General features: G+C 40.9%; 1 protein-coding gene across 1 annotated transcript in view; it reads right to left on the reverse strand.

Moving 5' to 3' along the window:
* SPEF2 (sperm flagellar 2) overlaps positions 1-27,423 on the reverse strand; it is a 2,540,087-nt gene that overhangs the window by 837,767 nt on the left and 1,674,897 nt on the right. The gene's annotated exons all lie outside the window — the stretch shown is intronic.

Raw genomic sequence — 27,423 nt, forward strand, 5'->3', positions numbered from 1 at the left:
AAATCAAATTTCTAAATCCAATATTTAAAGCTTTCAGGAAAGTTATATAAAATGCAATAATTCCAGGATTGTAAATATGACCCATATTCCTACTGAAAAGTATACTTATGTAGTCTAAACATAGACTCAAGAAATCAAATATATATCTTCAGCTCTACATACGTATTTCTTTGGTTCTGTTGAATATTTTACTTTTGCTTGACACTAGTTAACCCAAGGAGGCTTAATAAAATAATAAAAAAAGACAAGAGATGTAGTCTAACCTAAATGAGTATTAATTTTATACTGAATTTTCTAAACCTGTGCATTGCATGGCATGCAAATGACTGTAGCTAATTCAACAGCATGTATAGGTATATATGCCAATATGTAATGCAAAACACGATAAACAAAATAATAAGGTGTAGATACAATCTCAATCAAATTTATCATACAGTGGATACATATATTAGTATCTAGTGCTAAATGGGTCATTTGTGGCATGAAATTAGATGTGTTTTGTATAACACCCTGTCCCTGTTCTATTGGGAGTTATCATGCTCTTTAACAGTTCACACCCTGTAGTACCCTGTGTATAGCAACAGACTTTTAGATTTTTAAAGCACATTCTTCCAAATGTTTGCCCTTCTTTAAACCCTTATTTTACTTCAATTTTGTGTATCAGTTCATCTCTACTGAGATTATAAACATTTTCAGAAGTGACCCAAGGGTGAAAATTCTGCAAAACAATCATACATAAACAAGGCACAAACATATAATCAACAAAATAACAATAATCAAATACATTTGAAATGTTCATACATGAAACAGATATATAACATAGAGTGCTATGATGTGTAGACACTATAAGATTGACAGAACAGATGGCTACATCAAAGTACTAAAATATACACATAAATATAAAACAAAAATTAACATAGTCATAAAGTAGTACACAAGTTTATATAAAAAGCAAGGGGTATCAATCTTCAACAGTTGAGGCAGAGGTAAGAAATTTTATCATATTACATAAAATAGTTTCCATTTTGTGAGATGGAAATTTGTAAAATTACAACTAGTTGGGAAGGGTAGCAGATTCCAGGAGGTTAACAGATACATGCTTGGCGTTTCATCATGTCTGTTATTAGTTTTATTTAACATTAGAAGGTGGTGGTTGGATTATGTCAATTCCTTGGTAGAAGTGTAAGGGATGAGGAAGCTTTTGATATTAAGGCGATAATTAGTGTAAATTAATTTGTGGGTAAAGATGACTCAACTCATATATGTACATAGATCGCCTTATGGTCCTATCTCTATACTCGGTCTCCTACAGGTTACTGAGAGACAGTCTATCCCTGGCATATAGTGCATCTTCATATAGAGTTCTGATGGATCTCTTGCACATCCTCCAAACAAACAAACAGTACTACAAACACTAGATCCAAGGAAATTAACTTTGCCTCTGACATAAATAGAATATATATGCTGGAGAGACCGATACGTGTCTCAAAAATGATCCCAGCTCTTTGGAATAAGCTCCCCATCTGTGTGAAGCAGAGTTCATCCCTGACCCTATTCAAATAAAATATTGATAATTGGATGGGAAACTGTAGATTCATCCCTGTTCAGGCCCCATGTCTCTGATGTACAGAGGATAACAGTAAATATCCAAATAACATACACCCCAAATAACCCTTAGCTGTCTCCTTACTAACATACCCCACAATAAAGGCATCCAAGGTACTTAGGGACAAAACTGGGTTGGGTTGCATGGCTAGGCTTATACAGACCCTGGTGATCATTAGCCTAGTATAAATCTTTGAACCTATGACCCTATAATGCAATCACCACTTTGAATGAAAATGGATTAGTCTCTTGTCTCCAACCTAAAAAAACTGAACCTCATCTATCTGGATATGTACTTTGATATCTAGTTTCAATGCCACAAAAACATCAAAAGCCTCATACAATACTGTACAGCTCTATGATACTTACTTATTAGGAGTCAGGTGAACATATTTCAAATTATTAGAAATGGATGAGTCACAACCCCATTATTCTACAAAAAGAGGCTGTTCAGGGCAGAACATAGCTTAAGAGGAGTGTCAGCAACATTTAAAGCATCAAAGGTGTGTCAAATGGTAATAGAATCAGGCAGTGTTGGGCTGCAACATTTATGTAGAACCTGCTGAATAAGGGCAGTGGGGAAATATATACAATAACAATCTACCCTCTTTTCAGTGAAAAGAACGTGTTTGACAAAAGTTTCTTGACTAGACGTGGACCTCAGAATTCAATTTTATACACTTCATATTTTGGTAACTTATTAAAAACCTACATCAGTAGCCCTTAAGTTGTTACAGAATTCTTTAAGGACACTTGGCTGATCTCTCACTCATGTTAAAAAAAGACAGCCTCTGAACAGCATCTGGTAATATAGTCTTCATCTTAAGACAGTGCTGAGCTTGTGGACTCTGATATTCCCACAACCTAAGCTTCTTTTTTGTATTGAATGGTCTGAAATTTGTGTTGTTAATGTTTGATCAGTCATGGTCTTTGCTCATACAAAAACCTGATTGAAATCAACCCATGCAATAACAGCGCTGGGGAGGCCCTATTCTCTTAGGTTCATAGGTTCATACTAGGCTATCTGCCCTAGGGCATTTATAAGCCTAGCCAGAATGTGTTTGGCTTTTGCCACCCATTTTAAATTTATTTTGCTATGCCCTTTTTCGAGGTTAGTATACTGTGCCTCTGTCTAACAGTGACACAGAAGTGATACCCGGGGTAAACCTACGATCTCCCATCCACTCATCAAGATTCCTCTTGAAGAGAGTCAATGAGGGACTCTGCCTAACCTGGACTGGGATTTTATTCCAGAGTGAAGGGAGCGTCTGGGTTATGAATCTGTCCCTCCAGCATGTCCTATTTATTTCAGTGCTGAGGTTCAAGTCTGTCGAGCGTAGGCTCGATGGGATTTGGATTTTCTGAGGTGCAGCATGTCCATTAATTCAGGGCTGGACATGGCTTTATACGTCAAGCACAGATCACCTCTGAACAGGCGGTATGCCACTGAGTAGAGCTGGAGTTTCTTTAACCAGGCAGCATATGGCATCTGTTTGAGCCCTTTGATCCTCTTGGTGAGGTACTTTTGGGGTCTTTCCAGTTGCTGCAGGTGTCTGGTAAGGTACATCCCAAAAGGGGCATTGTACTCAATTATGGGCCTGATGAGGGATGAGTAAAGAGGCACGATGACCTCCCCTGATCTAGATGTGAATCCCTTCATGATTAGGTGGGCTATATAAAATGTTTTTCTAACCACTTTGGCTACTTGGTTGTCAAATGAGAGATTGCTATCAACTTGGGTCCCCAGGTCCCTAATTACTTCTTCGGATTGTTTAATGGATTACCACCTATGTGGTAATTTGTGAGCACTTTGTTTTTGCCAAAGGGGATGACTATATACTTTTTGGCATTTAGCCTGAGGCCATGGCTCTGGCACCAGTTGTCTGTTTCTATGAGGCCCTTTTGGAGGATGCTTGTGTCGGCTGGAGAGTCGATTATGGCGCCCAGTTTGCAGTCTTCTGTGAACTTGGTCAGCCACAGTCCTTACGTGTTGGCCTGTACCTCTGAGAAATATATACCGAACAAGAGAGGTCTCAGGACTGAGCCTTGTGGGACACCACTTGTAACTGGTTCGGAGTCTGACATGGCTCCAGCAATTCTAACCATGTGGGTTCTGTCCTTGAGCCAGTTTGCAATCCATCTAGTGACATAGGGGTTTATATTTAGGCTGGTGAGCTTATCTATAATGCCCGAGTGGGGTATTGTATCGAAGGCTTTTGCGAGGTCCAGGTAGGCTGTGTGGACCACCTTCCCTCGCCAATGGCCTTGGTGACTGTTTCAAAGAAATCAACCAGGTTTAAGAAGGATCTGCCTTAACAAACTAACTGGGTAGGATCCAGTGTCTGTAGGTCCCCAATATCTTTATTTATGAGGTCCATGATGATCCTTTCCATAGCTTTGCAGACCAAGCTAGTCAGGCTTATGGGGCAATAGTTTCCAGGATCCGTTGCGGCACCACCTTTATGGAGAGGACCACTGTTGCTGTTGCACCACTCTTTGGGCACATATCCTGTAGTAAGGCTGAGATTGAACAGTAGTTTTATGTTTGGGTTTAGCTCTTCTTGGAGTTCATGTAGGACGCAGCCGGGACTCCGTCTGGCCCCATTTGATGCTGTGTTTTTGCTCTTAGAGGAGCATCCTGAGCATCTGGGCAGAGGTGGGTCTGCTGGGATAGATATTTGCCCTTTTGGGGGAGAAGTTTGCGCTGAACCTGTCAGCTAGGATGTTGGCAATGTCTGTGGGTTCAGTGCATTTTTGTCATTTTGGACTAATTCTGAGCATATCTGGGAATTACCACCCAGGTTCCTAACATAACTAAAGAAAGCTTGTGATTATCCTTAGTGTCCTGTGCAATTTTTCTCTCAAGCTGGCCTTAGACAATTTTTATGAGTGCCCGTAGTTTTTGCTAATACTGATCAGTGATGCCTTCCCTTTTGGGATTTTGCTCTATCATTTAGTAACTTCCTCCTTCTATTGTATAGTTTGTTTATGGCTGGGGTCCACCAGACAGGACGCCTGCCTTGGAGGATTGGGTCTTGGTTTTATTTGGGATCGCATGATCCATGCATTCCTGAAGGTGTTCATAGAATGCGTTTATAAAGGATTCTGCTGTCTGGGCTGTATTTTCCACAGGCCCGGGGGCTTTGAAGGATTCCACCTCAGTTTTGAGGAGTGTGAAATTTGCTTTAGAGAAGTTTTTCACTGTGGTTTTCTGGGCAGGGGGTGGGGTCGGGATGTGAATATCCAGTGAGATTAGGTTATGGTCTGATCTTACCAGTGAGGGATACACTTCTGGTCTGCAGCATAGAGTCTCCATGTTGGTGATGATCAGGTCCAGTATGTTTTCTCCTCTTGTGGGAGTGGTAACAAGTTGTTCCATAGCATTTGAGTTTATAAATTCTAGGAACCTTTGGGCTAGGGTGTTGGAGCTAGAGTAATGCTCCCAGTCTATGTTTGGGTAGTTGAAGTCGCCCAATATAATGGTGTTTGGAGAGACCTTCATATTTTCCAGTTTTCTCAGGAAGGCCAAGTGGGGTTCCTGGGTTTGGGAGGGTGGTCTGTAGCAGGCTGTAAACTGGAAGGCAGTTTTACCCACTGTTAGTTGCACATGGATAGTCTCTGATGCTTCGTGCTTTGCCACCAACCTGGAGGTGTGGGTATCTTTGATGAATAACGATACTCGCCCTTGTTGTGTGGTTGGTCCAAGTTTTGGGGCCGAAAATCATGGTATGAGGTATAACCTGGTAGTGCTGGGATGCTCTCAGGAGCCCTGAACCAGGTTTCTGTTACTGCACAGATATCGATGTTCTCCATGCTAAGGAGAGTTCGAGTGGCATCTTGAGGTTTAGACTTCTGGAGTTGAGTAGCATTACTCTTAGTTTCTTCCTTGTGATACCTATGGAGGTGGGTTTGTCTTTTGAGCCTTGCCTAAAAAGGCACTATGGGGTAGCAAGAGCCTTTGCCAATATCGGAAAAGCCAGGGGTGACAGGTGCAAGCCGTCCCTAGCGAAGCATCATGGCTTGTCGAGCATATCATCCCAAGCTGACAGGCATTGGATCCCCTTTGAATGACAGTACTTAAGCCAATTGTTGAAATTGATCATCTTGTCTTTATATTGTGGCATCATTCTTGGTGAGAGTAAGATGCTACTCAAGGTCAGGGTCATACCGGCCTGGGCTACATGCTCAGAGAGCTCCTTTATGTCTCTTTTCATGTAGTCCAGGGAGGTAAGTCTCAGGTCATTCACACCAGCATGGACAATGACTGAGTCATATTTGTACTTGCCTTGGAGTGACCTGAGTGCTTGTGTTATGTGGCGGATCCTAGCACCCGACAAGCTGCTCACCGTGACCTCTCCTTGTTCAGCCTGGTGAGCGTCAGTGTGCCTGACGATAGAGTCACCTATTACAAGTGTATCAGGTGTGTTGTTTAGTCTTAAGGACTGTGACTGTTCGGCAAACTGGCTTTGTGAGATATGTGTTGCACGTGTTTTGTTTTGGGGTAGCGGTTGCTTGGGTGTTTGCTTTGGAGGTCTCTGCTGCTTAGGCAGATCTTTATTTAGAGCCTCCGAGTATGTTTTTGTGTGATTATGTGTTTGGTTTGCTGTCGTAGTAGGTCTATGTGAGACTGGAATTGTAGTGAGTGTGGTTTACTTCTCCTCCTGACTGGTTATGCCAGTACTGAGTTGAGAGAGCTTAGCCTCCAGTTTGGCTATATGGTTGCATCTCTCACATGTGTTGGAATTTGTTGGGAGGAGGAGAGGGTTGTCTGTGTACATGAGGCAGTTGAGGAGATTGACAACTGACCTTTGGACATGCTAGAATAATATTGGGAATTCCTTAATAATTGAAAACAAGGGCCAGTGGGGAGTGAGGGTGTAGTGCTTTTAATTTTTTGCTGACTTATGTAATTGGTTTAGTGAGCAAGTGCCAGGTAACTTAAGTGCAATGTGTTACAGGTAACTTAAATGCAAAAATGACAAACAGTAACTTTATTTCAAGTGAAACAAGGAAATAAGTACAGTAAGCAATGCAGATATCATTAGTGATCCACAGAAGCGCTGAGAAGCTGCGTATTAGGTGGAATTAGCGTTCCAGGGAAATAACAAGCAAACAAATAACAAGCATATAAACAAAGCTAGATTCAGCAGGCCTGGATCTAGTCTATGCTACAGCAAACAAGGTGTACCAATTTCAGTAAGATGCAGTTCAAATATTCAGCACTATAAACCTTTAACCAGAAATTCCCAGCTCAGAAGGGCAGAGTCCAGCCTCTTCTCCCACAAGTTATGATGTTGCTAAAGTATGGAACACCCTCCCACCTGAACTCAGGCTACAAAGTCACACAAGCACCTTCAAGGGCCTTCTTAATTCACACCTCTATGCTAACCCTCATTGTAACTGCAAAGACCCCCCCCTTGAAGACCCACTACCTCCATATGTGACCCACTGTATGCCTCCATTGCATACACTATATTCTCACCTGATATACTCACCTGATATGTATTTTTTTGTTGTAAATATTGCAAATAGGGGTTCTACTCCTGAGTATCTTATTGTTTGACTATCTTATTGTTTTACAAAATTGTTCTTGTATTTCTTTGTTTCTCTTACCTTTTATACCAGTTTTTTTATTGTTATCTAAACCATGTATGTACTCTGTTAACTTCCTTGGAGCTTTTCTCCCCAGGACTCCACTGAAAACAGGCACTTTGTGTCCAGTTGGATTTATCCTGATAAAATAATGTTAAAATAAAATAAATAATAAATAAAAATCAAAAGCTTATTATTTAAATTAATATGTGAAGCCCCTGCATTGGCCCAGTAATCAAGGAGCCTCAATCCTCACCACTAACACCAGTGAGGGATGTGCACATTGGGAGGATGACAAGTACACACACAGTAAAGTACAATTTCCTTTAAGAGTACACAGAGATCACAATCAGTCTGGGGCTGGTTTATCCCTCTCTCACCAAATCCCCAATAAGACTCACCACTGGCACAGATATAGGGTTCAGATCTCAACCGAGTGGTCAAGCCAAATCATCCAGCACCCTCTCTGTCCAACCAGTGCTTCATGTCCCTGCCCAAGTAGCTGACACACACTTATAAGTTCATAGGTTCATAGGTGTGTACTAGGCTAATGGCCCTGGAGCCTTTACAAGCTTAGCCCATAAAAATGTCCTGGCATTGTGCCACCCAATGCTAGTTCCCAGTGCCTCTATCAAGTAGAGCCACTGGAGTGATCCCCGGGGTGAACTTTCTATTTCCCATCCACTTATCAAGATTTCTCTTGAAGAGAGCCAGTGAGGTGCTCTGCTTGACATTTATGGGAAATCTATTCCAGAGCATGGGACAGTCTCTGGGTCATGAACCTGTCCCGCAGGCATGTTCTGTTGATTGTGGTGATGAGGTTGAGGTCTCTGGAGTGTGTGATGTAGAGGGACTGGGATTTCTTTAGATGTAGCATTTCTAACAGAGCTGGGTCAGACATGTCAAGCAGAGATTGTCTCATAGTAGATGATATGAGACAGAGAATAGCTGTTTTTTTGAATCTGTCCATGTAGAAAATCTATCTCTGATCAATATGACAAGTATGCTTTGAGATCTGATTTATGTACAAACACACAGACACTCCTGGGGAAGGCTGGCACAGGTTCACTAGCTATGCCCCCTTCTGCCCAGACTATAAGGTAGAAATCACTGCCACCAACCACCCTTAATCAGGTACTTTAAGGTCCTTCCCAAAGGGTGACCAATTCTACTATGCAATATTACTATTATCCAAATGCTGTGTGTGTCCAAGACTTGAAGGCTATTTAAGAGTGGCCTGTACAGTGTTACCAAATACTTAAGAGCTTAAATATCTCTAAACAAACCAAACACGATTAAAAGGTTTAAATATATTTAATAATAAATAATATAAGAACAAGATAATACTCAATAACTCAACACAATGACAGCAGAGTTCAAAATCACAGGAAAAATTTTAAAACAACATTGCAGGACATTCTCACATAAATACAGAAAACATCTAAACTAATCTTACTATATTCTTATCTATCTGTTAGAAAAATGTGTATTTGAATATATGAGAAATGCTAGTTTAAAAGCAAAGTAGTATATAATGCATTTTATTCTATTAATCATATAATAGTAAGGATTAATTCATGTGTAAATGTAAGTAGTTTTGAAACTGCAGTGTGGCTTGAAGCAAAGCTGACCTTCGACCCTGGCAGATGCAAGCTTAGCAAGTTTTAATGTTTATGCTTTTCACAAGTGATTATCTGCTGGGTCAGGAAATTAAATGTGTGAAATAATGAAATCTTCTGCTCTTTCCTGTTGGAATGATTTGGCCTTGTATATGTGTTACTGAGATAAGCACGCAGCTGGTAGGAAAGTGTAACAGAGAACAAAGAAGATTATTAAAAGACTGAATCTGCTATTGTATTTGAACTGATATGAAACCTTGAAGAAGTAACTTTACAGAAAGACATTATGTCTGACCAGCTGGATAGCAAGGCCGTATTGTATCTAGAGGAAAAGTTTTTTTAAATATACAGCATCAACAGCTTTATGAATAGAAGACTGTAAGCTAAAGTGATGTAGATGCCCTGTGACATATCACGTCAGTAAGGTGGGCATAGCTTAAATGTTAAACCTATATAAAATTGTGTGCTTCCTGTTTCATGTCAGACAAAATTCTGTACTTGTACGTTTTTTGCCTCCTGGTGTACACTAGTAAACTTTTTAACCTGAACCTCCTGTGTATTGAAATCTTATTTTATTTAACAGTTTGGTCCTTCACAGACGGAATTCCCTTGGTAAGCCACAGATCAGACCGTATCGGTGGTCGAATACTGCACAGGAGAAGTTACCAAAATGGTTCTTCTTGAGTGAAAAGACCTCCGACTGAATTGTTGTATAAAGAGGCTGGCCACTTTCTGATCTGTGGCCGAAAAGCGGAACTTGGACTTTCTCAATACCGGAGGCTCAGGTAGGAAGAATTTGCCTTTTTTCTGTTTTAGATCAGGGACTAGGTTACAATATATTGTTGTCAAGGTTTGTTTTGCAGATCAGGGACAAAAGGAAGTACTGTATATTTGGTCATAGATCAGGGTAACAGAATAAGGTAGGCAGTTATTCTAGATAAACTGTGAACAGGAACTGAGAACTTGATATCACATGATAAAAAGGATTACGTGACATTTTTTTTGCCATGGGAAATCAGTGCACTAAAATATTGCGAGATCCGCCCCTAACCAAAGACGCAAAATACATGCAATTACAACGTTCTGATAACGTTAGGTATTATACGAAATGGGTTAATAAATATGAATTTGATGGTAAACTAGATAGAACTTCACTAGTTAAACTCCTTAAACAGTTTAAATCTGATGCGGGAGGTCAGGCAAAAAAGCAATGCCATTTAGGCATTCCTCAGGCACACAGGTGGATTGAGGAAGCAAATCGTAGAGAGCAGAAGCTGAAAAATTCAAAAACATTATTTCTAGACAAAGAGCATAATAATTTGGTAATAGCGACAGCTCCCCCTCCTCCTCCCTTGCCCCCTCCCTTACCCTTTTCAAGATATGAAGCGAGTGGACAGGCTGGTAAACCTCCGCGTTATCCTGAAGTTTCAGCAAGACCACAACCATTTGTTAGAGATCCTATTGAAACTAGGTCCTGAACACGTAAAACACATAGGGACACAGAATTATATCAAATAGAGAGAAACCTACAGGATGAGAGTGAGGAAAAATATGCCCACTTATAGAAGTTCCAAATCCTTAGGCAGGACAGGAAGGGCAGGACCCAACACTCTTGGTATACAGGCCATGGATACCGGAGGATATCCGGAAGGCTACTGAGGGAATTCCCCATCCGAAAGTTAATTTTACGAAATTTTTAGAAGATTTACAAGGCATGAGATTGTTACCACTTGAATGGGGAAGAAGTAGAAAAAGTAGTAAGACAAATTATAGGTCCAGATTGGCACATGATTTGTGGCACCTGGAATCCTCGTAATGCAGAGCTTAAACCCCTCCCACATAGTGACGCAGAGTTAGACAACAGAGTGAAAGGTCTGACAGCCCGAATCTCTGAGAAATGGAAACCTAGAGCAGACTGGACTTGCATTAATCAATGCATACTACAGGAAAATGAGACGATAGATGGATATTATGCTAGATTATTAGAATGTTTTAATAATCATAGCGGTATGTCGGTTCCTGAGAACCAAACGAATGATTCCCCGTATGAACAACAATTAAAAAATGCATTTTTGAAAGGTTGCATTGCACCTATTGGTAGCTTCATTACGAAGCATATGATAGACCATCGAACAGGGAGGCTACAAGCCTTACTTGAATACGCTAGACATGCTGAAAGACATTTTAATAGTAAAAAGAAAAAGAAGGCGCAAGTCTTCACTGCTGAAGACGGAGCTGAAGTATTTGTATTGCAGTCAGTTAAAAAGGGCAAGAAGAATGCCCAGGGAAACAAACAGTCTGATAAATGATCAGAAGATTTTGAAGAGAGGAAAAAGAGAGGTGAGTGCTTCAAGTGCGGGAAAAAGGGACATCTAGCAAGGGATTGTAAGAAAAACAAAAGGGTAATTTCAGAAGATAAGGGAGATGAGGACTGACTATATGATAGTGAAGATACATCATGTGAAAGTCAGATATCATCAAGAAAAGTTAATAAACAGAAAACAGACGTAAATGTGAAAGAAGGAGTTGAGGAAGTGCAAGTAGATATGGAGGATGAAGAAAGTGAAATTTTGGACTTAGCATTATTGAGCTTAGAGCTCTACTTAGCAGATACGAAACCGGAAGTTACACTTCTGGTGGAGGGAAGGGAAGTCAAATTCCTATGTGACTCAGGAGTGTCATAGACTTTGATACACCCCTCCAAGTTACCAGAACATTCCAAATCACCTGATTATATACTAGTAAAAGCCGCAAATGGACAGCTATACAGGGAACCACTTTCCCATGATATAGCAATAACTGACCCTGTTTCAGGTATGACCCAGAGAAGTAAAATTGTTGTTTCTGCAAAGTGTCCAGTAAACCTATTGGGCAGGGACCTTATGCAGATATTTGGCATAGCAGTAGTTCCAACTGTACAAGGTATGGAGGCACAGAGACAAATGGATACCTTTGTAGTGCGATCGGAGGGTGAAACTTTTTACTGGTACAGCCAGGACCTAGTCATGACTGGTCCAGGGGCAGTAACCGAGGAACTGATGAATGTAGCCATCAGTAAAGCCCCCTCCCTCGACACTGATCAACAGCATTTGTTACACTGTACTCTATACTACTGTACTACACCAGGACCTGGTAGAGAATATAAGCAAGAATTATTCAGAAATCGTGCAACTAGACTAGTATTGCGTACTTTGTACTGGGATACTGAGGGGAACAGTGTAGTCAGCTGTTCATTACCTCAAGAATTCCTTGCATTATACAGATCAAATCGATTACCACATGTCAGCTTGACAAAGAATAAACATGTAAAATGAGCAGACTTAGGAGAAAAAGTAACAAGATGGGAGAAACAGACTGATTTAGAACTGTCAGAACAAGGGATACAGAAACAGAAACTGAATTGGTTGACACAGACACATCCAGCTGTACACTTGCAATCTAGCGAGGACAGCTGATTAGCATTTTTATTAGAAGAAGAAGAAAAGGCCTTATGTGAAATTCCAACAACTCTTTGGTCAACAGGCAAATCAGGTGTAGGACTTATTCGAACAGCAGGACCAGTTACAATGACCCCAAAGTCAGCTTTTAGACCACAGAAAAGACAATACCCTTTGAGAAAGGATGCAGAAATAGGAATTAAGCCTATAATAGCAGCATTACTCAAAGAGGGAGTACTGGTAGAATCTTCTGATTCACCGTGTAATACACCCCTATTTCCTGTTAAAAAAGTGAATGGGGAATGGTGGATGGTACAAGATTTACAAGCTGTAAATAATGCAGTAATACCTAGAGCACCTACCGTGCCAGACCCACATACTTTGTTAAATGATTTAAAACCACAACAGAAGTATTTCTCTGAGGTAGACATCAGCAATGCTTTCTTCTCGATAACTATACATCCTGATAGTCAATATTGGTTTGCATTTACATTTCAGAGTAAAAGGTATATATATACTCGACTACCACAGGGATATTGTGAGAGCCCAACAATATTTGCACAAGAAATGGCTAGCAACCTGGCAGGGCTTACCCCACCGGGAGGTAGTCAAATTCTACTTTATGTAGATGACATCTTGCTAGCAGCCCCCACCCAGCAACAATGCAGGGAAGATACTGTGGCGTTACTGAAATTTTTAGCAACACACGGACACAAAGTAAACAAAGGTAAGTTACAACTTTGGAGAAAACAAGTTAGATACCTAGGATATGTAATATCCAATGAAGGTAGAATACTAGATGAGGAAAGGAAAACAGCAATTTTGCAAGCACCTAAACCAGCAACCAAGAAGGAATTATGTCTTTCTTGGGTACAACTAATTTCTGCCGGAGCTGGATACCAAATTATGCTTTGGAATCTGCTCCACTGACTGACATGATATATAAGACACCAATGACAGCACAAGATATTTTACAATGGACAACCGAAGCAGAAACGGCTTTCTGCAGGTTGAAGCAGTTGATAGCTTCTTCATTAGTTTTAGGACTTCCAAATGATCACAAATGTTTTTTTCAGACCGTAGATTGCAAACAAGGATATATGACGTCAGTATTGACGCAACAACATGGGGACAAGCAACGCCCCATAGCCTACTATTCATCACAGTTAGACCCAGTGGCGTGATCTTTGCCTCACTGTGTACAAGCAGTAGTTGCAGCCGCAATGGCAGTACAGGCTTCAGCCTCAGTGGTGTTATTCCACCCTCTCACATTGAGAGTGCCTCATGCAGTTGCAATAATTTAACTGCAAGAAAAAGTGGCATACCTTTCTCCTGCTAGACACCTTTCATGTATGACTATACTGCTGAGCCAACCTCATATGACAATTGAACGATGTACAACATTAAATCCATCAACATTACTCCCAACTCCTGCGGATGGCACACCACACAGCTGCCTGCAGGAAATTGAACAGTTAGCTTTACCTAGACAAGATCTCACAGATATGCCCTTGGATAATGCCGAGGTGACATATTATGTGGATGTCTCATGCAGAAGGGGTCCTTCAGGGAAGAATCTGGTGGGGTATGCAGTAGTTACAGGCACTGAAATTCTAGAAGCACAATCCTTACCACATAACTTATCTGCACAAGCAGCAGAGTTGATAGCTTTGACGAGGGCATGTACTTTAGCAAAAAACAAGTGTGTAAACATTAAACATATATACTGATAGTCAGTATGCTTTTTCTACAGTACATGTATTTGCACAACAATGGAAAAATAGAGGAATGATAACATCTAGTGGAAAACCTATTAATCATGCACAATTTATTTTGGAGTTAGAATCTATTCAGTTACCTACCAAAGTAGCTATTTGTAAATGTGTAGCTCATACGAAACAGCAGGATAAGATTTCAAAAGGCAATGCACGAGCTGATGCAGGTACAAAGCAAGCAGCCTCACACTCAGAAACTTTACTTTTAAATGAGGAATTACAACCCTCTGAGATTTTAGATTTAGACATGTTAAAAACAATGCAGACGCTTACTACAAAAGCAGAAAAACAAAAATGGGTAAAACGAGGTGCAATTCTTGAGAATGGACTGTACATTTCCAAAGAAAGAAAACTGATATTGCCGTCTAATTTATTTAGATATGCAGCTTTGTTGAGCCATGGGCAGTGCCATGTCTCAACAGGGGGGGATGGTACAGTTAGTAAACCGAATATTCCAAACATATGGATACACAAACTACACAAAAAAATGTTGTGCAGCTTGTGATACTTGTAACAAACATCATGCTGAGGGGCATTTAAAACCAAGCAAGGAAGTTTTCCTATACCACCGTATCTGTTCCATACTATTTGTATGGATTTCATAGAATTAAATAAATGTGAAGGGAAAAAGTTTTGTTTAGTTATTGTAGACATGTTTTCCAAATGGGTAGAAGCTTTTCCAACCAAAAACCCGGATGCAGCAACAGTGGCGAAAGCCCTGATAAAAGAAGTAATCCCTAGATTTGGCATTCTGGAAAGGATTTATAGTGACAATGGCACACATTTCGTAAACCAGACAATCCACCAACTTGGGAGATTTTTTGGTATCTCCTTAAAGAACCATTGTGCTTACCACCCACAGTCAGCAGTACTGGTGGAAAGGTACAATGGTACTCCCAAAAGTAAGCTTAGGAAGCTAGTTGAGGAGACCCAAAAGAATTGGATACACTGTCTGCCTTTAGCACTGCTGAGTATGAGAACAGTTCCAAATGTAAAGGGTTTGACTCCCTTTGAAATGGTTTTTGGGAGAGCATGTTATGTGCCTCAGTGGAAAGCTCTCATGCCTGCAGAGCAAGAGGCTGACAGTTCATTAGCTAGTTATATGAGGAAACTGTTAACAAATAAATATGTTGTGCAGTTTAACTCTTTTTCAGATAAGGAACAGACCAGACTGGTGGAAGCAGTCTTGGCCCCGGGGACGTACATTTGGCTGAAAGTGATGAAAAGGAAGAATTGGGCGAGTCCAAAGTGGGAAGGACTGTACCAGGTTCTGTTGGCAATGCCTACTGCAGTCAGAGTGGCCGAGAGGACGTCTTGGGTTCATTTGACACACTGCAAACCGGTAAAGAACTTTCAACTTGATAAAAACTTTGTGACTGATACACAACCAGACAGAGATGGCCAAAAACAAAGCAAATAGAAATCTAGATCAGCTCCAGGGATGTTGCATAATCATTTTGTTGAGTATACATTTATTGACTGTAATTGTGACAATTTTCCTCTTGTTGTGGTTTATCCTACATACATCCACACAAGTGAAAGTGGGAAGGCGTGATGAAACGTCTATAGACTGGCATCCAAATTTTAACACATACCTAGCCATGAAACGTGTATATGCAGAGACTATGAACATTTCAAATTGCTGGGTTTGTACAGCTATACCAACAGCATATGGAGGACTGATAATGTCCGCTGTCCCTTTGGGGATAAATGAGACTTGGGAGAATTTACTTTTCGATACAGGAACTGTGAGATCACAGGACAAAATAGCTTTATTTTTACCTGTCACACAAAAAGGAATTGTATGTTTTTATAAAAATGATACCCTCCAGGTGGGCTGGAGCAATTGTAATATAACCATATCTTACCGATGTTACATTAAGAATAGTAATGGCAATACTTTTTGCAATACTAATTATGACTCATATTTGAACTAATTGAAAATAACCATGAATGACATTCGCAAGAATCCAGTTTTGTTTAAACAACTGTCAGTTATAGATCAGAAAATGTTTCATGCAGGACTGATGCGTATTAGTACTAAAGTAGAAAACTGTTATTTTATTTGTGGGAAAAAGGCGTATAAATGGTTACCTGAGAATTGGTCCGGCAGTTCTTTTTCGGGTTACTTGGTTCCAGCAATAAGACATACTGCAGAATTACCTTTGGTAAGATACAAAACATGAGAGAAGCAGCCCAAAAACCCGAAGGTCCAGTTGAAAAACCTGTGAATCCAGTTGGAAAGATCGAAGCTGGCTGGAAAGACCACAATTCAGTAAAAGACAAAAGAAAATTGACTCATATGGACTTGAGTGACAGTGTTATATCTTGGGCAGGAATATTCCCAGCCTATGGAGCAGTTAAATCGATCTGGGAGCTGAGGAAGTTGTCGAAACATCTCGAAGTAATGAGTAATGCAACTTTTTCTGCCCTAGAACTGGTGACTGATGAACTGAATGCAATGAGAACTGTTGTGCTACAAAATCGGATGGCTCTTGACTTCACCCTAGCGGCGAGAGGTGATATGTGCGCGCTTATCAAAGAAGAATGCTGTGCTTATATTCCTGACAATCGTCATGAGATCAATAACCACCTAGAGGTAATTCAGCAAGTATCAGCCATGACTGAACCAGGCCCAAACCCACCAACGGACTTTTTCCAGAATCTATTTGGGGGGGTGGAGTTCCATCCTAATGAATATTCTGATTGCCATTTGTGTGGGTATACTCCTAATAGGAGCATGTGTTTGCTGTGGAATTCCCTGCATGAAAATATTAATCAAAGATTTTATTGATGTATCTGTTGCTGAAACTTTGTACCAATATATTGAAATTGAAAAATTGATCTCAGATGACATTTTTTCTGAAGTATAGATTGAATTACTCACCTAGCTGAAAATCCTAAGTGGAAAAGGTTAGGAGATGAATTGACACTATGCATACTTCAAAATAGAATAAAAAGTATTAATAGGGGGGAAAATGTTAGAAAAATGTGTATTTGAATATATGAGAAATGCTAGTTTAAAAGCAAAGTAGTATATAATGCATTTTATTCTATTAATCATATAATAGTAAGGATTAATTCATGTGTAAATGTAAGTAGTTTTGAAACTGCAGTGTGGCTTGAAGCAAAGCTGACCTTCGACCCTGGCAGATGCAAGCTTAGCAAGTTTTAATGTTTATGCTTTTCACAAGTGATTATCTGCTGGGTCAGGAAATTAAATGTGTGAAATAATGAAATCTTCTGCTCTTTCCTGTTGGAATGATTTGGCCTTGTATATGTGTTACTGAGATAAGCACGCAGCTGGTAGGAAAGTGTAACAGAGAACAAAGAAGATTATTAAAAGACTGAATCTGCTATTGTATTCGAACTGATATGAAACCTTGAAGAAGTAACTTTACAGAAAGACATTATGTCTGACCAGCTGGATAGCAAGGCCGTATTGTATCTAGAGGAAAAGTTTTTTAAAATATACAGCATCAACAGCTTTATGAATAGAAGACTGTAAGCTAAAGTGATGTAGATGCCCTGTGACATATCATGTCAGTTATGTGGGCATAGCTTAAATGTTAAACCTATATAAAATTGTGTGCTTCCTGTTTCATGTCAGACAAAATTCTGTACTTGTATGTTTTTTGCCTCCTGGTGTACACTAGTAAACTTTTTAACCTGAACCTCCTGTGTATTGAAATCTTATTTTATTTAACACTATCTCTAAGAAAAATACTATACCTAAATCGTACTCACAGAGCCAGGGACATACAAGTGCTGAATCAATGTTTACAGGTCCAAAGACAAATAAAAAATGCACAGACTCACACTCTTCTTAAATTACTGTCAAACATTTCTGATGGGTTATCTCAGATTATATAATTCTTGCCACCTCTGCCTTTAGTTCCCAGGCTAACAGGAACTTACAATATAACACCTCTGTGTTAAAAATACTTATCTCTAAGAAGTGTTGCCTAAAACTTTTACCTTGGAAAGCTGTAATTATTTCTGTTTCCAGACAACAGAAAGAATTTCTAGCTGCAGACATTCTGTCTCCAAGCGGAAACTGAGAGATACCACAGTCGTAAACAATTTCAACTTACTTTCTTAGAGTTTTGCTCTTTTTAGTAGGGTGCACTGTGGTTACATTTTTGAATATCAGCACGTAACATACAGTTTACTTACATTTGTAAGACAAGCATAGAAATCATATTACCATTCACAAATAACATATAATTATTTACAAAATTCCATCTAGCTGGGCTGGCAGCCTTCACAGTTCTCCTCCCATGAAAACTCAAGCGAGTTCTTCAAGTGACCCTTGAGAAAGGTTGCTTGAGAGGGTTCAGCCTATCTGGGAATACCTTACCCCATTCCCTGTCTTGACAGACCATATGCGTTGGCATTGCTAACTCCACTCTGGTGCTGCACTGTCATATCATATGCTTGCAATCCTAGGCTCCACCTTAGTAACTTGGCATTTTGCTGGCTGGCTTGATGTAACCATGTTAGGGGATTGTGGTCTGTAACTACAGTGAATTTTCTTCCATATAGATAAGGCTGAAGTTTCGGCAGTGCTCACACTATGGCTAGACATTCCTTTTCTGCAGCTGCATAGCATTCCTCCTTGGGTTGTAGCCTACAGCTGAGCTAAACCACTGGGTGCTCTTTTCCCTCTGAAGAAATCTGGCTAAGTACAGCTCCTGCCCCATGGTTTGAAGCATCCACCTGCACAACAAATTATTTGCTGTAATCTTGACTGGCTAACACAAGGGGTCCTCCAAAAGCTCTTTTAAGCTTCTGGAATGCCTGCTCACATGCTGGGGTCCACACTACCTTATCTGGCTTGTTTTTCCTTGTCAGGCCTGTGAAGGGAGCAGCTATGGTACTATAACTGGGGACATACTTTCTGTGATGCCCTGCTGTCCCTGAAAATGCCCTCACCTGCTTTTTGGTAACAGGTGCAGGCCATGCCTGAATGGCTTCCACTTTGGCAGGTTCTGTCCTGATCTTACCACTCCTCACTCTATGCCCAAGGTAGGAGACCTCAGCCATACCCACCTGACATTTGCTGGGCTTAATGGTCAACCCTGCCCTATGTAGTCTGCCCAGCACCTTCTTGACATGCTGAAGGTGCTCTTGACAGGAATGGCTGTAGATGGCAATATCATCTAGGTAAGCAAGGGCAAATTTTCCTGCTCCTGCTAGGATATGATCTACCAGCCTCTGGAAAGTCACTGAGGCATTTTTCATCCCAAATGGCATCTTTGTGAACTCATACAAGTGAAAAGGAGTCACAAAGGCTGACCTCTCTCTAGCGCTGGGAGTCATGAGCACCTGCCAGTAACCCTTGACAAGATCAGTGGTGGCAAGATACATAGCCCCACCCATCCCCTAGAGCTTCATTTGTCCTAGGCATGGGGTAAGCATCTGACTCTGTGTGACTATTTAATTTCCTGTAGTCCACATAGAACCTGGTGCTGCCATCCTTCTTTGTTATAAGCACCACTGTGGAGGCCCAAGGACTGCTGGACTCCTGATTTACCCCAGTTCCAAAATTTCCTGCATCTCCTCACTCAGAGTCTGTTTGAATCTCACAGACACCCTATAATGGGCCTGCCTAATAGGCTTTTGGGGTCCTGTATCCACATGGTGCTGCATCAGGGGGGTTCACTCTGGTTTCCCAGTGGACATGTCCCCAAACTCCTGCAGCAATGCTCGGATTTCTCAAACCTGGGTAGGGAATAACTGCTGGGACATTGCTACCCCTTCCACTGAGGTGTCAGTCTGAGCCTCACTGAGGAGACCAGTCACCAGATCTCCCTCAGACTTCTCCTGCAATCCACTGCAAATAAAATACTCAGCACAAGGGCCTCCTTATCATGGTAAGGTTTCATCATGTTAACATGGTACAATTTGTGCCCCTGCCTCCTGCCTCCTGCCTAGCAGTTCCACCATGTAGTTAACATCACTGACCTTCTTTACCACCTTGTAGAGTCCCTCCAAGGCTGCCTGCAGCTTGCTGTGTCTGACAGGAATCAGAATCATTACCTGCTGCCCTACAGCATACTCTCTAGCTCGAGCATTCCTGTCATACCAGACCTTTTTCTGCTGTTGGGCTTCTGCCAGGTTCTCCTGGGCCAAGCCCATAGGTTCCCTGAGCCTTGTCCTGAGGTTTAGGACATATGCCACAACAGACTCCTTGTGAGATTCACACTCACCCGTCCACTCATCCTGAATTAAATCTAGAGGTCCCCTCACCCTATGCCCATACAACAACTCAAAGGATGGAAAACCTGTGGATTCCTGAGGAACCTCTCTGTAAGCAAACAGATGGGGCAAATATTTGTCCCAGTCCCTCTTAAACTGGTCTGCAAATGCCCATAGCATGGTACTGAGTGTAGAGTTTAACCTATCAACAAGATCATTAGTCTGGGGAGAGTAGGGGATGGTATTTAGGGGCTTCACCCCACAGTACTTCCACACACAAGCCAGCAGGCCTGACATGAAATTGGCACCTCTGTTAGTCAGTATTTCTTTTGGGAAACCTACCCTGCTGAAAATCTCTAACAAAGCATTTGCCACCTTTTCTGCCTCAATGAAGGACAGAGCCACTGCCTCAGGGTATTGTGTAGCATAATCCACTATCACTAGGAAATACTTTTTCCCTGTAGAACTTGAGGTACTCAGAGGACTCACAATATCCATAGCTACACTCTGAAATGTCTCCTCAATCACAGGCAAAGGCATCAAAGGAGCTGTCACCTTGTCTCCTGCCTTGCCTACCTTTTGGCACTGCTCACAGGTCCTGCAGTACCCTGTTACATCTCTGGAAATCCCAGGCCAATAGAAGTTCTGCACAATATGTCTCTTTGTCCATATTATGCCCATATGACCTGCAAAGGGAATATCATGGGCTATGGCTAGAAGTGCCAACCAGTAGGCTCTGGGCACTACCAACTGCTGTATTCTCTCACCCTCTAGCCATCCCTCAGGGGTCCACTCTCTGTACAGTAACCCTTTACCCCAGTATACAGATTCCACTTTCCCTTGAAAATCAGGTGCCTCACTAGCTACATTTCTCATGCCTTGTAATGTAGGGTCTGAGATCTGAGCCTGTCACAACTCTCTCTTTGTAACCTTTTCCAGCTCCCCTTCCACAGGACGTCTGGTATCCTCTGACAGTGGTGCCTCACTGTTAGCCTGGGTGCTACTACTCACGTCTGCCCTTGGAGTCACTCTGTCAAGGGAACATCAATACCCACAAGTAGCTGTGGCTCACCTTCATCTCACTGCTATGGGGTAGCTCCCTCCCTGAAGTAACTGCCTCACCACTCCTGGCTGCAAGTGTGCAGACTGTCTGGGTCTCCGCCCCAGGCTACCAGACCCACATGCTTGTCTCCAAGCCTGACTGTGTGTAACTGCATGAACACATGGTACTGCATTATCAAAATCATTCCCTATCAGGGCATCTGCAGGGATATCCTTAAACACACCTACTTGCTTGTTTCCTTTTCCACTCTCCCAGGCAAGGTGAACCCTAGCCAAAGGTATTTGGAATGGGGCCCCTAGTAAAGCTCTGACTGGAGTAGACTGCCCAAGCAAGTAGTGCTCCTCTGTAACCTTTCCCATTCACTAAGATAAGATATAACCTCTTGTGGTAGTTTGGTACCCTTGTTGTCTCAAGATAACCTACTGTTGGCATTTTGTCATTCCCACTTACTGGCTCTTCCACCTTTTGTTCCCCACCTTGCCTCTGTGGTCATCTATATGCTACATGCCCCACTGGTTGCATTTAAAACATTTAACCCTAGGTCCTGGACGTGTATCTGGACTAGTGGCTTCCCCTGCTACTGGCAGATTCTGTTGGGGTAGTCTAGGCTGCCCACCATGGGTTCCCTTAGACCCATGAGCAGCACTGGGTGTCCCTTTCCTGTGTAGTGATGACCTGCTTGCTAGGTATAGGTCTCCCTTCTTCCCCAACTCATCTACAGTAAGGCATTGTCTATCAGCTAACGAGATTCTCATGTCCTCGGGGAAAGTGCTAAGGGGTTGTTCCCTCATCAAAAGGTCTGCCAGCCCTTCAAATGTGGTGACCTGACATCCACTCACCCACCTATGAAAATAAGTGCTTAATTCAGCAAAATATTCACACACACTTTCATCTGCCTTGCATCTATGCTCATGAAACTTTTTCCTATAAGCTTTAGGTGTTAGCTTAAACAATTCTAGCAAACAGTTCTTTACAACATTATAATTTACACAGTCAGTATCAGATAGTGTGGACATTACAGTTACAGCTTTGCCATGCAGTAAGGGGGTCAGGATCCATACCCAGAGCCCTTGGTCAACATCATACTGTTTATACTGTTTACATACGCTCCCAAACATACCATCAAAATTGTGGAAGAAATTTACTGATCTCTGTTGCTTCTGAGGTTTGGCTACTCCCTTCCCCATTACCTCCACGACTGGTGAAGAGTCAGCATCTCCTTTTCATGTTACCTCTGCCTCTCCTTGTCCTCAATGTCTAGGCGTCACAGTATATCATTTTCCTCAGCGTCCAGGCATCACAGTTTCTCATTGTCCTTAGTCTCTAGACACCTCAATCTCTCTCCTACCTCTGTTTCCAAATGCCTGGCTTCTAGCTCAAGTCTCTCTAACTCCAGATGGATTTTTAAGTCCTCTGTGGAAAGGTTGAGCTATCCATTTTCTGAATGTTGTACATCTCCACGGCCAGTCTGACTGTCCCCCTGGTTACTATTCTCTGATGTAGCTGTGACTAAAGCTACAATCATGAAGAAGAATGGTGAATATAACAAAAGGTAACAGGCTTAGTCAACCACTTAGAAATAGTCTGTTTTGATACAGGTTGTCCCTTCTTCTTACCTGCAGAAGAAATGAACTACTTTTATTTTATTTATTTTACACTTGTTTAATGGGAAAATCAGAATGGATACAAATCCTTTTTCAGCGGAGGCCCAGGGAAAAGACTGCACATAAAACAAAGAAATGTCCACATTTACATATACAAGTAATAGAAAAAATGCACACATTTACACAATTGTCATACAGTAAAAGATCTCATGTACACAAACAACATATACAGGTACTCCATATGTTTCAGAGAAGTTTATATATTCAGTATAGTAAGCCTGTTTGCAGTGTCAAAGCAAGAGACAGTTAACATGTTTATGAGTTAAAGATGGCATGTCTATATACATAAATAATAGATTAAGGGTGTTTCTTTTCAGTGTTTATACCTTAGCATCAAAGACAGAAAGCACTGCTTTTGTGGATGTTGAATAAGATATGAAGGCCTAACCAGGAGTAGTGCATGAACAAAGCCATGTTTTAGACAGGTGGATTTTTTTTTTTTTTTTTTTAAATCTTTTTATTAGGATTATATCAATAGAATACAAAAATATCCAAAAAAATCTAAAACAAAATAGAAACTACACACTAAACATAACTATATACAAATCTCATCTATATCTAAATGGATTGAGTTCATAATTATGAAGTAATGTAGACAGGTGGATTTTAAGTATTTTTTAAAGTGGAATAGGTGAATGTGTTCCAGATTTTAGCTATATAGTTTGAGAACAGAGAATCACCTGCTATGTTGTTGGCTTGTAGTCACCTTCCATAAAGATTTGTTACTGGAGCGTAGGGTATGGTTACTTAAGTAAGGGAGTAGGAGATTTTGGAGGGAAGGAGTTTTCTCTGGTCGGTTTAGAATTTTATGTGCCATAGTAATTTGGTTATAGAGTAGGAGTTGTGGTAGTTCTGATCAGTAAAGTTGCTTGAGTGCTAATCAGTGGTATGAACTGAAAGGTGCATCTGTGACAACCCTGGCAATTTTGTTATAACATGATTCTAATTTTGATAAATCTGATTTCTTTAGGTTAGTGAGAATTGGTGAGGAACAGAGGAGAGTCGAGATAAGATGTGTTCATGCAATAGTTGCTTTTGTGTCATTAGTAATATACTGTTTATTTCTGTACAGAGTATACAGCTTTTTGTACACTTTCTTTATAGTCTGTGCAATATGAATATCAAATCTCAAGCTACTATTGATTACTACTCCCAATAGCTTAGTATGGGTTACTGGTGAAATGCTGGTGTTATTCATAGACAGGATGTTGAATGAGGGGTGGGGCACAGTGTGTCTTGTAGGCTGAAAAAGCATGAGTTTAGTTTTATTAGGGTTCAGAATTAGCTGAGAGTTAGTTAGCCATGCTTCAACTTTTGAGAAAGAATAAAGAAGTTATGTACCTACCATAACGTTCCATGTTAGTTGTCCTTCATCTCGCCTTCCTTCTTGCTGGATGGGTTCGGAGCTGATCCTCGAGAGCCCTTTACTGGCTCGAGGCTACCTCTTATCCCAGAATGCCCAGCGTCAGCTACCCAGATCTCGTTTGAGATAGCTCACACTGGGCATACATATAGAAGATAATCCATAAATAAACCTGGATATACAGTTAAATGTCATAGTTTGCATAGTAAGCAACTAATAACAAAACAAATTAGCCAGTGAAACCATTGAGAAACTCCTCTCAATCCTCGAGGAAGGGGGAAGGAGGGAGGGATGCAAGAAGGAAGGCGAGATGAAGGACAACTAACATGGAATGTTATGGTAGGTACATAACTTCTTTATGTTAAGTTGTCCAATCTCGCCTTCATTCTTGCTGGATGGGACAGTGTCCCTAGCACCTCAATCCTGGGTGGCTCATTGGAACAGACTCTTCAGAACCGTGGAGCCAAAGGAAACTGTTAGAAAAATATGTGCTTAGACATATATAAACTGTTAGAAAAATATGTGCTTAGACATATATAAACTGTTAGAAAAAATATGTGCTTAGACATTTATAAACTGTTAGGAAAATGTGTGCTTAGACATATATAAACTATTAGAAGAATATGTACTCAAACATATATGTAGTGCAAAGTTTGAAAACAGTATAATATGTAATGCATTTAATTCTATTTTACTAGAATGACTGTAGAAATAATCTTGCATGAAGTTATTTGAAGCTTAGCTGTAGTGTAGTTAAAACTCTGACCCTGACAGTAGCTAGCTCAGCAGGCTTATGTCTTTCAGCATTATTATCTGCAGGGTCAGAAAGAAATGAATATGTATGCATGTGTATCTTTCTTCCTTCCACCGAGAAGAATGGCCTTGTGAGCACTATCGGAGATAGCACCCAGCTGGTGGACAGAGAGACAAAGAAATGTATTAAGAAGACATTCATCCATTGTATTCGAACTAATCCAAGAGCCTTGAATTAGTTACATCCTCGGAAAGACATTGTAACTGACCAGGTGCCTTACAAGGCTGTAATATTCTCATGGGAAAACTTTTTGAAAAAGCATTACATCAGCGTTTTCTTATGGACTATAGTGATGTAAAGGCCCTGTGACTGACCACGTCAGTAAGGTGGGCAAAAGCTGATTGTAAATGGTATATAATTGAAGGTATTTCCTGAATGTAATTAGTCAAAATTCTGTACATGTTATGTATGGTTTTTTGCCTCCTAATGTACATTAGATAAATGTTATTTTGAACCTCGAGCCTACTGTCTTACTGACTGTTATTTTGAAATGCCTAATGATTTTTACAGTCTGATTTTAACAATTTATTTAACATTTTGGTCCTTCTGAAAGCCGGAATTCCCTTGGTAAGCTGCAGGTCAGAGTACATAGGTGGTACTGAAAACTGCGCAGGAGAAGTTGCCAGAATGGTCCTTCTCGAGTGAAAAAGACCTCCGACTGAATTGTTGTATGTAAAGAGGCTGTCCACTTTCTGATCTGTGGCCGAAAAGCGGAAAACTGGATCCTAAGAAGAACAGCGGTAAGCGGGAGGCTCAGGTAAGGAGAATTTCCCTCTTTGTCTTTGTTTTAGATCAGGGACCAGGTTACACTGTGCTATTGCTAAGGTTTGTGATAGCAGGAGAGAGATAGTCGAAGTATTGTATCTTGAGTCATAGATCAGGGAATAACAAAGCAAAGTAAACAGTCATTCTAGACACTACTGTGGATATAGGGAAATAAGATACCACGTGGTACAAGAGAAGGGTTACGTAACAGTCTTTTTAAGACATGGGAAATCAGTGCACTAAGGTCGCGAGATCCGCCTAACAGCTGACGCGAAGTATATGCAATTGCAAAGAGCAGATAATGTGAGATATTTTGCAAAATGGGTCAATAAATATGAATTTGACGGTAAATTAGATAAAATATCACTAGTGAAACTTTTAAAGCAGTTAAAATCTGACGCAGAAGGTCAGGCTAAAAAACAACGACAGTTAAGTTCCTCAAGCACATAGGTGGATTGAGGAAGTGAACCGAAGGGAACAGAAGATTAAAAATGCGAAAGCATTATTTTTAGACAAGGAAGATAATAATACAGTAGTAGCAACGGCCCCTCCCCCACCACCTCCTCCGATACCTTATTCAGAATATGAAGCGGGAGGGCGGGCTGGACCCCCCCCCCCACGTTACCCTGAGACAACAGGGGTATTAAAACAACCATTTGTAAGAGAACCTGTTGAAACTAGATCCCGAACACGCAAAACACTTAGAGATGCTCAACTAAGTAGAGATTCATTTGATGAAAGTGAGGAAATCTGTCCATTAATTGAAGTACCAAACCCACAGGCAGGACAGGAAGGCCAGGACTCAACTCTCTTAGTATATAGACCATGGACACCGGAGGATATCCAGAAAGCTACAGAGGGAATTCCCCATCCAAAGATTAACTTTGAAAAGTTTATACAAGATTTACAGGGTATGAGATTGAGTTACCACTTAAATGGGGAAGAGGTAGAAAAGGTAATTAGACAAATTATAGGTCCGGACTGGCACATGGTTTGCGGCGTCTGGAATGCCAACTTAGACCACTCCAACATAGTGACGCAGAGCTAGATACTAGGTTGAAGGGTCTTACAGACCGAATTACTGAAAAATGGAAACCTAGAGCAGATTGGACTTGTATTAACCAATGCATACAACAAGATAATGAAACAGTGGATGCATACTATGGTAGATTATTAGAATGTTTCAATAACCATAGTGGTATGGCTATTCCTGAAAATCAGAAAAATGATAGCCCATATGAACAACAATTGAAAAATGCATTTTTAAAAGGTTGCATTGCCCCTATCAGTAGCTTCATCACGAAGCATATGATAGATCATCGAACGAGTAGGCTTCAAGCCTTACTAGAGTATGCTAGGCATGCTGAAAGACATTTTAACAGCAAAGAAAAGAAGACAGGTCTTCACAGCTGAAGATGGAGCAGAAGTCTTTGTAGTACAGTCAGGTAAAAAGGGTAAGCGAAATACTCAGGGCAACAAACGCTCTGACAGAGACCCAGAGGTCTATGAGGATAGGAAGAAAAGA

This window comes from Protopterus annectens, chromosome 1.part0 (genome assembly GCF_019279795.1).
Source record: "Protopterus annectens isolate FY-2018-M chromosome 1.part0, PAN1.0, whole genome shotgun sequence".
In the NCBI taxonomy this organism is placed as follows: domain Eukaryota; kingdom Metazoa; phylum Chordata; order Ceratodontiformes; family Protopteridae; genus Protopterus; species Protopterus annectens.